The sequence below is a fragment of the Gossypium arboreum genome, chromosome 11 (genome assembly GCF_025698485.1).
Source record: "Gossypium arboreum isolate Shixiya-1 chromosome 11, ASM2569848v2, whole genome shotgun sequence".
Taxonomy (NCBI): Eukaryota; Viridiplantae; Streptophyta; class Magnoliopsida; order Malvales; family Malvaceae; genus Gossypium; species Gossypium arboreum.
Genome location: NC_069080.1, coordinates 27514396 through 27526446, shown reverse-complemented (window position 1 = coordinate 27526446; position 12051 = coordinate 27514396).

Genomic DNA, 12051 nt, shown 5'->3' with positions numbered 1-12051 from the left:
TCAAAAGAAGTCACCGTTACATATGTTAGCTAATCTAAACTGGTTTTCATAACTCGTGAGTTTTTTTAAAATAAACTAAGTTTTCTTCTAAATTAAAAAAACTGTTTTAATATGACTGTTTTAAAAACTCTGTTAGTTTACTGGACTATTTCGGTAGCTAATATAAATTTTTAAATTCGAATATAACATCTAGCCTGAGTTAGGGAGATTACAATGTACCTTACCATTGCACCCAACACTTGTTAGGAAGTTGATTGCAATCTATTTGATGACAAATTTAAACATTTAATTCTTATATTAAAAATAAGTATTAATTTAAATTTATTTTATTTATTATATATTTGCTACTTTTTAAATTGAATTATCAAGATTTTATATTAAAGTTTGAATTATATTTTAGTTTTCAAAATTAATTCTGTGAAAAAAAAAGTTATATTGATTAATATGATAACAATAGAGTAATTTTATTTACAATTTCAAAATTCACTAAAAATTTAGATAATTTAAAAAGAGAATCTTAATAATATTATACCATATATTGCCATATTTAAATGATGTTCAAGAATATGAGATTACGATAGAATCAAAATATTATCGTATTCTAAATTAAAAGTGTAATATAAAATTAGGTTAACCAAACAGAGTAAATTGTTTAAAGGACTTTATTACTCAAAAATGTTAAAAATATTTTTAATTTACCAGATATGGCTGATTTTTGGAATAATTACGGGAATATATTAATTTATAGAAAATGCTTCAGCTGGAAGTGTTTCCAGGTGAAATGCAAAAAAACGCTTCCAGTTGGAAGCACTTTCCGCGTGTTACGGGTAAAACATTTCCAGCTGGACTCGTTCCCCCTCCCCCAGCGACTACTTTTCCAATGGCTAATTAAAATATTCGTTGCCCTCGCCCCACAGACTACTTTTCCAATGGCTAATTAAAATATTCGTTGCCCTCGCCCCACAGTAAAAAAAAAGAAAAAAAAAACCTATAAACTCCCTACCTCCACTCATTTCTCACAATATTCTCTAAAAAAAAATCTCTCAAAAATCTCTCTTAATTTTATTGCTTAAATTCCATTTCTATCTAGATTATATTTTTATCATAATTTTTATTAATATTTTCTTAAATTATTTTTTTAACTAAAATTAATTCATGTACTATAATTAGCAATGGTCGATTCTCTAATCCGTCATGATGACAAGTACATTTACGTCAATTTGCAAATGGTAAGAATATTTTTTTAATAAATTTCAATTTTGTTTAATTTTTTTATTTCATTGTTATATTTTAACTTAATATTTTTTTATATTTTTTATGTAAATAGGCGGAAGATCGAATTTTACATTGTCATATTCATAATCTACCCTCTCATCCATAACCATTGATCAAATCGTACTTGAGGGAAGTCGGTTTTTGGCACATGGCCCTTATAGGTCAGGGGTGTAAGTTGGACCAGAAACTCATAAGCGTGTTGGTGGAGAGGTGGAGACCCGAGACGCACATCTTTCATCCTTCATGCGGCGAGTGTATTATAACTTTGAAAGACGTGCATTTACAGTTGGGGTTATCAGTGGATGGATCGATAGTCACCAGGTCTGTTCACTCTACTGATTAGGAAGGTGTATGAGGTAAACTTTTGGGTTTGGTTCCAGAGATGATTTACAGAGGTCAGTTCAACATGAATTGGTTACGAAGAAATTTCGTGGGGCTGGATGAGAATTTCATTGAAGTAGGAAGAAAACGACACACTCGGGCATACATCATTTAGGTCATCAGGGGTATTCTAATACCGGACAAATCACAAACACTTGACCACCTAAAGGTGGCTACTGAAACTCACCGACTTTAGAGGAGCAGGCGAATTGAGTTGGGGGTCTGCCGTGTTAGTGACATTATACCGAGAGATGTGTAGGGTGACACAACCATGAAAATTTAAAATTGGTGGTTGCATTCTACTACTGCAATCATGGGAACGGTACCGATTGTCATTTTTACGTCCTCGAGCGAACTACCTATATACATTGCCACTCATAACAAGTTAAAATTCATTAGATATTACCATAATAAAATTTATTTAAATTTAAATTATTATGCTAACAAGTTATTTAAATAGGTGGAACTATGGGCCAAGTCACGTAAAATTACCTATTGAGCTTCAAGATAAACGGCTTCTATTAGACCAATAATCAGAAGATGAGGTATCTATTTATTTAAATTTGAACTATATAATATTAACGTAGTCAATTTGGTATCTAGTAGTATATATATAACTAATGTTTTTATCACGTTAATATAATTTGAATGGACACCATACGAGGATCCGACAATTTGGGAAGTCATCCTTAAGAAATTCTTTGTGAATCTGAACATCTGGCACGTAAAGGTCCCATTGGTAGTGTATACTACCATCGAGATGCATGAGACCGATAGAGTGTTGCAGCAATTCAGATTCCGACAATTGATTTCGGTGGCACCTCAAGACCTTAATAACCTATATCCTAACGACCTGCAGAGTCGAATGAATGAGAATTGGTTGATATTCCACTCTCAACATATCTACATGTGGAATAATTGGTATGATTTCTTACTTACTCACAAACCTATTGTCGTTCTAAAGTTAGCATGTGATCCGGAGTACACGCCATAATTTAGTATCCATGGCAAGTCATATTTGTACGGGGAAGAGGTGAGGCATCGGCATCCCCATACAAGTAGGCCACAAAGGCCTCCTTTAAATCCAAAGACTACCGAGGCGAGTCCATCATAATGCCCATACAAAAATCGACACCCATGGCCCTAGCACCGATGCCCACACCACCCACTAATCAGTATGTATCATATTATTCTGGTGTGTATTCTATGCCAGGTTACGCTCATTCACCATTTGTGACGCAAATATCTCCAGGATATTTGTTCTACCAATATGGGTTATCATCCCAACCACCTATTCATAGATCAAAGGATACACGATGACAACTGAAAATACATGGATCGCAATCGACAGAAGGCGAAGAAGAGGAGCTATCGCAACCACAACCCCAACTAGAGGCTAAACCAATAAGGAATCCAACATGCAACCGTCAACCACTCCGATGTGGCACAGATTTTGACCGATATTTAGACTAATTAATTTTATCATTGTATCGAACATTTATATTGTATCAATAATTTTTATTATTATGTTTTTAGAAGAATATGTCACTATCATACCAAGTTAGTATTTGTTATCATTTCACAAAATTAAAATAGTAATTTGTTAATATTTCAAAAAAAGAAAGCTAATATTTGTTATTATTTCACAAAATCACACGTTTACAGATTACAATGGAATTGAGATTTGTTTTCTAGTTTACATCGTTCATTCGATGTGGACATGATGACATTGTATGGCATAGTTTCCTACACCACCTGTGTAACCTTGGTTGGTTTGACCTCTCCCGAATATCCATGTTGTCACGTATTCGAGTCGATGTCGGTCGACCTTTAGTTTGCGACGCAATGACCTATCAAGTAACAACTTAAATAGAGCACTGGATACAGGCGGCCACATACGTTCATTTGGGACTAGTGGGAATACATGTCTCCACATGTTGTACATGTTTTCAATTTTGTACAGTTCGTCCAAAAAGCATCAAATCTACCACAGTTACAAGTCCTATGTCTCAGGTGTACACGGTACACTCCTCCGGTAATATATTAGTCTGATCTGTCAAATTTCGTTACCCGAAACCATAGGTCTTCGCACTAAGTGCATGTAGTTCACTCGTGTCGTAGCCTTTTTAATTTGTTCCACCACATCCAGGCTCCACATGTGACCTCTTTGTAATTGCCCAACATAACTCGTCGCTCACTTTGGGAATAGTTCCACCAAATCGAAGTATGCCTCTTTCACAACCAAGGTTATCGATAAATGACACGTTATCTTTAAAACAAAATTGATGCATTCCTCAAGGTTTGAGGTCATGTGGCCATATCGTAGACCTTCATTCTAAGATTGTGTCCACTAATCGAAGGGTATATTAAAAAGGTACCCTGTCTTCGCCTCGTTAGTTAACCGTAAGATTTCCATCATCTCATGGAAACGATCTTTCACGAGCTCGTACCTTGTCAATAGAAGTGGATAGTGGAAATTACATACCAAATAATATAAAAAAAAACATCACATAATATCGGTTAGTGGCGATTACATTCCTATGTTGGTCACTTGTGCTCGCTCAGCAGTAGAGGGATATTTTTTGTAGTAGTTGGACACAACATGTCTTAGACAGTACCGATGGTGTGTGTAATCCCAGAGACTTCCTTGTCATTCAATTGCGGACAATATTTTATTTCCTCGATTAGAGATGACGTATATATTGGGTTAGGGCAGACATGCCTCTTCAACTTAGATAGAAAGAAATCTCAGTCGTCTGCTAACTCCCCCGATGTTATTGCAAATGTAATTGGAAGGATTCTCTGATTGTCATCCTAAGCCACAACCAACAATAGTTGATGGTACATCTACCATACATAAAAGTATCGTTTATTTGTACCAATTGCTTAAAATACTAGAGTGCTTAAGAGCATTGCGTGAAGGTCCAAAACAAATTATGGAATACTCGGCATCCACGCAGCAAGCGATCATTGTAGTATGCGGGCCCTATTTTCAAATTATTTATGCGACCTAGGACGTACCTATCCAGCACCCAACACCACTGTCATACCTTGTTGTATGATGCATCCCACCCATTATGAATCTTCTCCAATACCTTCTGATTTGTTGCCCATGCTTTATGGTACGAAGGCGTGTAATCGAATTGGCTACGAATATTTTCAATTAAAATTGACAAAGCAATCCTCAGACTCATTTTCAGAATCAGTAGTGTTATGCCCACGATCATCTCTGAATCCAACTTCGGATGATCTCATGAAATACCTACAATGCCACGAGTATTTTAAATTTAGTAATTCAACTATGTTGTAATATATATATCGGTATTAATACAATACCAGTGGCAACATATGTATGCGGAGCGATAAATTTATTTATTGCCTACAACCCCGTATTCTTCTTAACAAAAGTCATGATTTTCCACACGCATCTATTGTCTCGCATTGCACACTTGGCATCAAACTTTTCAAATCAGGATTTAACCACGTGGAAGTTAACCCTGTTTTTTATGTTGTATCGCTACACTACAACGATAAAACCATCTTTACTGGAAAACTCCTTACTCACTTCCAAATCACCTGAATCCAATGAATAACTCGCATGGCTTGGCCTCCTGTGTGGTAGTTCTACAAACTCTAACCCATCATCTACTGAAAGGTCGAAATTATGCATGTGGGCTGAAGGTAAGTATATCGTGAATCATGGATCTTCTTCTTCTTCATCTTCACCCCTTCACCATCTTCTAATTCATTAGAATAGGCTTCGGTTCAAAAAACAATGCAATTTCTGAACCGTTAGCATTGGGATCCCAGATGGACCGACATCGGATTCATTGTCATCTTTATTCTCGGACCCACCAACATTTGTTATATTGGATGTCTCATCACTAGTGAACGTCTTAGGGAGTATATCATCCCTTCTCGTGTAGTTATCGAAATGTCCTGAATCAGTTGTCAATTGCAAACTGCTGGAAGTCGTTATCATTCCCCAGCAAGAATTCCCAGTGTTGAACATTGACTGACCGAAGTTCATGTTTAACCTACTAACTGAGTGCCGTATAGAGGTCGTGTGTTTCGTTCTACCACCAAAACTCGATTATTCGGTGTTCTGCCTTTTGCAGTTGAAATCTATGGCCGAGATGGATGAGTGTCTTCCTATCAATGATTCCGAGATATCATAATGGAAACTGAAAATGCTTCTAGTTGGATGTGCTTTTGCTGACAGTGCGTCCTACTTAGAGCGTTTTGTCTCTACAAATTTCAACCCTCCACTAATCTGGGAATTTCACATCATATTTCATATATCTTGGGATATATTTTCAGAACTCATCTCGTAAAAAATAATGCATTGGATAAGTATTTTACTGAAATACCGGATCAAATTAAGATTAAAAAAAGGTAAATTTTTTAAAACTAGTTTTGCATCCGAACCGAGTACTCCCATTTTCAAATTTTAATTGATTTACAAAATGAAATTCCAATATACGATTATTGTAAATAATAATATTTTAAATATCGAATTCAATAATTAAAATTACTATTATTTTAAATATTTTATCAATTTAAAATTTAAAACTCAAAACCCTAACATAACGTTAAAAACAACTCTAATTTAAAATTATAATCCTAAAACCACTAAAACCTTAATATAACATGGAAAAAATATTTTCAACCAAAAACGTTTTACTAGTAATACACAAAAAGCACTTTCAATTAGAAGCATTTTTATGCATTTTACCTAAAAACGCTTACAACTAAAAATATTTTCCCTAAATTCACTTATTCTCGTAATTATTCTAAAAATCCAACTAATCTAGTAAAATTGAAATATTGTCGATATTTTTGAGTAATAAAGTCGGTTTAAAGGCCAAACCCTACCGACTTTAAATTTCAGGGTTGGTGGGCATTAAATATGGGGCCACAGGTCATTTCACCCACACGTGTACTGCTAACCACTTGTCACATGCCCCTCCCCGCTCATGCCTGCAATCATTGATTGTCTGCCTTAGCCGCACGACTGAATGCAATATATAGATTTAAGATTTTATATAATGCCTTTTAACCTTTTTGTTTAACACAAAATAGAAATATTTTTGTTTTTTTTATCCTGATCGTGTTTTTCTGTCTAATTAATTAAAAATCTGGAAAAGCAAGAAAAAAAGAATAATATTAATTCCCTTTTATTTTCTCTTGAGGTAAGTACAGTTTGGGATTTGGTGAATTGTCCTTGTGTTTTCCAGCAAAATAATTCTTTTTAATTTATAGTTCTGATTGAATAAGTTGCTTTCACGTGAATACATTTAATTCATACGTATGGTTTGGATTAATCAAACCCAAACTTTCAATATTCAGTAATAACTTCTTCTTTTTTTTTTGTTTTATATCACATTTTTCCTCTACTTAGACACCAATATTGAGAAGTTAGCGTGCATGCACATTTTAAAAACTGCATTTTAGAGAAAATATTATAAAAATAATCAATTATTCTTTTATAAATTTGATTAATCAAAGCTACCACATGTTGATAATGAAACAAGTGGATTATTTGAATATAGACGCAGTTTTGCTCAAACTCATTTTAAAAGTTATTTTTAATAAATAATAATATTAAAACTTATCTTTTAAAAAAAATCCAAGTATTTTAGAAATTTTCTCTAATTTGAAATTTTTGGATATTTTTAATTTTTTTTTCATGTGACACTATGTTATTTGATGTCACTATTAAATTATCAAAAGTTTGACGGAGTTAATTAAGTACTAAAAATATATATCCTAATTAAAAATGTTATTCTAGTTGGTACTTTTTAATACTTTTTTTATATATTAAATTAATTTCGTCAAATTTTGACAATTTGATAATGATAATAAAAACACAACATCACGTGATAGTATTAAATTAAGGCACGTGGTAAGCATTATTTTAAAAAAAAAAAGTAAAAGAACATATAAATTTATAAAAAATAATTTTTTATTTTTAGACACATGCATGTTATTATTTTATTGGTTGTCAATACAAAAGTTAATAGCAACAGCCAGGTACCTAAAAATTACTGACTTGGTTAATGATTTCCAAATTTAGGTGCTAATTAAATAAAAAAATATTAGAATAAATCTCAAAATTATACATAAGTTTTGATTTAATGTGTAATTTTATATATAAACTTTGATTTTATGTAGTTTTACATAAGAAATTTTGATTTGATCCAATTCTCATAAATTATTAATAGAATTATTGATATAGTATCATTTTATGTTTATATATTGCATACACATATAATTATATTTATTCAATATAAAAATTTATGTATTTATTTCTTTAAATATGTATGATTGAATCAAAATTAAAATTTATGTACACATGTAAACTACAATCAAAGATCATATATCAAATTAAAATTTATGCATAAATTTAAGATTTATTTCAGAAAATATTAAATATCAACTAGGTAAAAATTAGAAAGTTGAAGATATTAGCGCATTTTATAAAATGATTACAGTGAGTAGTTGATTACCTTAAATTAGATAATATACAAATAATTAGCTTTAATTTTTTGGTCATAAAATAATTAACTTTAATTTGTTTCAAAGTACATGTATGATAACTTCTAATACAAAATTCTTCAATTAAATTAATTAATATAAAACTAGTATAGATACATAAATAGGTATATAGGCATTGAAATAGTGGGTCTTGATTTGCAGGAGGTCCAAGATTTCTCATGATTTGAACAGCTAATAATAATAATAATATAAAAGCACTCTTTGATCTTGCTATTGTGGAGGCTTAATTCAGCCTTTTGGAAAAGGAAAGAAAAGAAAAGAAATTGTTTTTAATATATTTACAGCATTACAAATTTATATATTTTTAAATGGTAATCATTTGTTTTATGTGTGTATATATATATTAATGCATTTGTGTGTTTTCATATTATTTTTCGCATTCAGTTTTAATTATTTTTATGTTATTTTTTCTTATTCATGTCTTTAAACTAAACTCATACATTATAATTATATATGATGGGACTCGAACCTAAATACTAAAGGATCAAAGCTTCAATCTTTTCCAATAATGACGATGCCTAATTGATTGCTTTAATTTTTTTCTTATATCATAGTTAAATTCTTTATGTATTTTGCATGGCTTATTTAAGGAATAAATATCAAAATTATACATGAACTTTGATTTTGTGTGATTTTATAAGTGAAAATTTTATTTAATTCAAATTTTACAAATCACTAACAATATTATCAATAGCACCATTTTACATTGATATATTACACACAAACAATTATATTAATCAAATATGAAAATAAATGTATGCATTTGTTTTTTTAAAAGTTTACAATTCAAGTTTCATGGGTATAGCCAAATAATCTATTGGCCTAACGATAAGAACATTATATTGTAAGCATGGGAGTCTAAGTTTTATCTCAAGCAACCCTATTCCCTCTTTCAATTATATAAAAAAAGTTTAATATATTTAAATTTGATATTTATCCTATTAATTTAATTTAATTTTTAAATTCTTTTATTTAAAATTTATATGATTTCGTGCATAACATATCAATATAATTAATATAATTTATTTTAAAATTTAGCTTAAATTTCTGTGGTTTAGAAATTATGATTCTAAGATCATCGACGTACTTTTCTTTGACTAATAGATCATTTGTTCCATAATATATAATTATCAGCTTAATTGTGGTTGAAATAGATTTTGGAATTAATTAACATATATCTAATTATTGTGCCACAAGGCATATATTAAAACTTTAAAAATAACTAAATATTTTATCATACTGCGTACATGTGGAAACTACATACCTAGAACACAAATGTTATTTTAAAAATAACATATAAATAATAATAAAACATATGATTTGAAATTAATCAATAATAACACATTAAATATGTACAATATTAAAATGAAAATGTAGATTAAATTGTGAGTAAAATAAAATTTAAACATGTAAATACATCATAATAAGAATACTAAATGCACTACAATTATTTATTATTGTGTTGTCATCAATCTTGAATTAATGTTGAATTGGCTTGTAACACTTGACACTAACTCAATCAATAACATTATCAGTAAATACAATTAATGGAGTAAATAAAGTACACATAATATAATTAAAATATAATATTATAATAAAATAAAGCTTTAGTTTAAGGGTAAAATGATATTTTATTAATGTTAATAGCACGAGATCACACATGCAACTTTTTACTATTTTTAAGTAAAAATATTAAAATATCCTCAAATAATATAATTTATTTAAATTACAGCATGAAATTTTCATAATTTCCAAGTTGGTGTGTGGTTGAAAAAGATATTCTGTCACAGCGAAAAAATAAAATTTGAAAATCGAACCGGTTTGTGATATTTATATTAATAAACTTTTCCCGAAAAGTACCTTTGCTTTGTGCGAGATGGACCCTAAACATTTTTGGCTTTCAATTGAACGATCTTCTCCGTTGTTCTTGTACCACAAATCGCTTTAAATATGGGCTCGAACAATTACGAAACAAACACAAAACTAAATTTTTTTTTTTTACTTTCAGTAGGAAAATAAATCTTTCTCTCTATATATAGAAATCAGTAGAATTGTTTTCCCAGAAAATTGAATTTATACTTAGAAAATAAATTTTTAGCATTCTCGGGAAGAATAACAATATCTCAAAATTGTGTGTAACTTGTGTATTTTTAGCCCTACCAGTGTCATTTATTTTTAATGAGAGATAGAATAATCTTTGATTGAATCAATAGAATACAAATAATACCTTTTTAATAGCAAAACTAGTCCCCTAGTTCTACAAGCAGAGAGGGACGACTAACCCTGGTTAATTATGCTAGTCCCTAATTACATACCATTACAAAAGCTACTCAATCGGTGCTCATCCAATAACTTTGTCATAAGTGTGTTACCCTCATAGGAAATCCTTAAGCTCTTTGGGATAAATTTGTACTCCTAATATTGTAACACCTCTAACCCGTATTCGTCACCGGAATAGGGTTACGAGGTATTACCGAACTTATACATTAGCATTTGTACAAAACCGAGTCATAAATTTGTATTTCAAATCAAAACTTTTCAAATTTCATCAAAAAGTCCCTAATATGGGCCTACGCGGCCCAATATATGCTTTGGAAGTGGTTCGGGACTAAACTGGCAACTTTGGAAATTTATCCTTGAAGATAGGGGCATACGCCCGTGTGGCCAGCCCGTGGGGATCCCATGGTCGTGTGGCCAGCCCGTGTGGAATTCTGACTTACAATTTCTTAACTATCAAAGGGGCACACGGCTTGGGCACACGCCCATGTGGCTAGGCCGTGTGGTACAATGATTTTTCACCATTTTTAAGCCATTTTCACATGATTTTGACACATGGTCATGCTTGAAACCTATGTTCTCCACACGACCAAGACACACGGCCGTGTCTTTTGCCCGTGTACTATCCTGACTTCATATTTAAGTATGCAGGGGACACACGGTCATTTCACACGCCCGTGGGCTGTCCGTGTGTCACACACTCCCGTATGTCTTACCCGTGTGGATGAAATAAGGCCATTCCTAGCCTCATTTCTCACCCTTAACCAAATCATTTACCTGCATGAAATCTTACAAGCATGTACCAACCAATTCAACTAATTACTGACATTTAAATCAACATGTTTCTATAATAATTCACAACATATCCATCTCAAACATGCATTACTAACTACTTTTATGACTTAATTACAACCCAAAATATTAATCTATCATTTGACCACAAAAGCTTATACATGCCATTATATCAAAATAGGTTTATCATTCCAAAATGAAAGGATTGATAGTATGATGATAGCTCCGACCCAATTCCAACCTTCACGAGCCTTAAGCACTATAAAACAGGAAAAATATATATCTAGTAAGCATTAATGCTTAGTAAGTTCATATAATCCAAAATACACTTACCACTCATATATATAACAAGTAAATCATACATAAGGCAAATTTATCCATCAATTTAGCAAACTAGCTAATATGGCCTATACACAATCATTCAACCAAATTGGTTAGTACAAAAACATTAATATGCATAGATGAGCTCATCATGTCATTTCTTCTTATTTCATTTGTTAATGTATTTCCGTTGAATCTTTGAATTTTTGATAGACCTTTCCTTTTCTAGTTGTACACCCGAGGTGCACATTCCCTTTTCAAGTGGTACACACAAATTTTACATACCCTTTTCAATTTGAACACACAAAGTGCACATAGCCTTTTCAAGTGGTATACACAAAGTATACCTTTCTTTTTCATATGGTATACACAAAGTATACCTAACCTTTTCAAATTGTACCATTTGGGTACACAAATCTTTTTCAAGTATTACCCTTTCGGGTTACA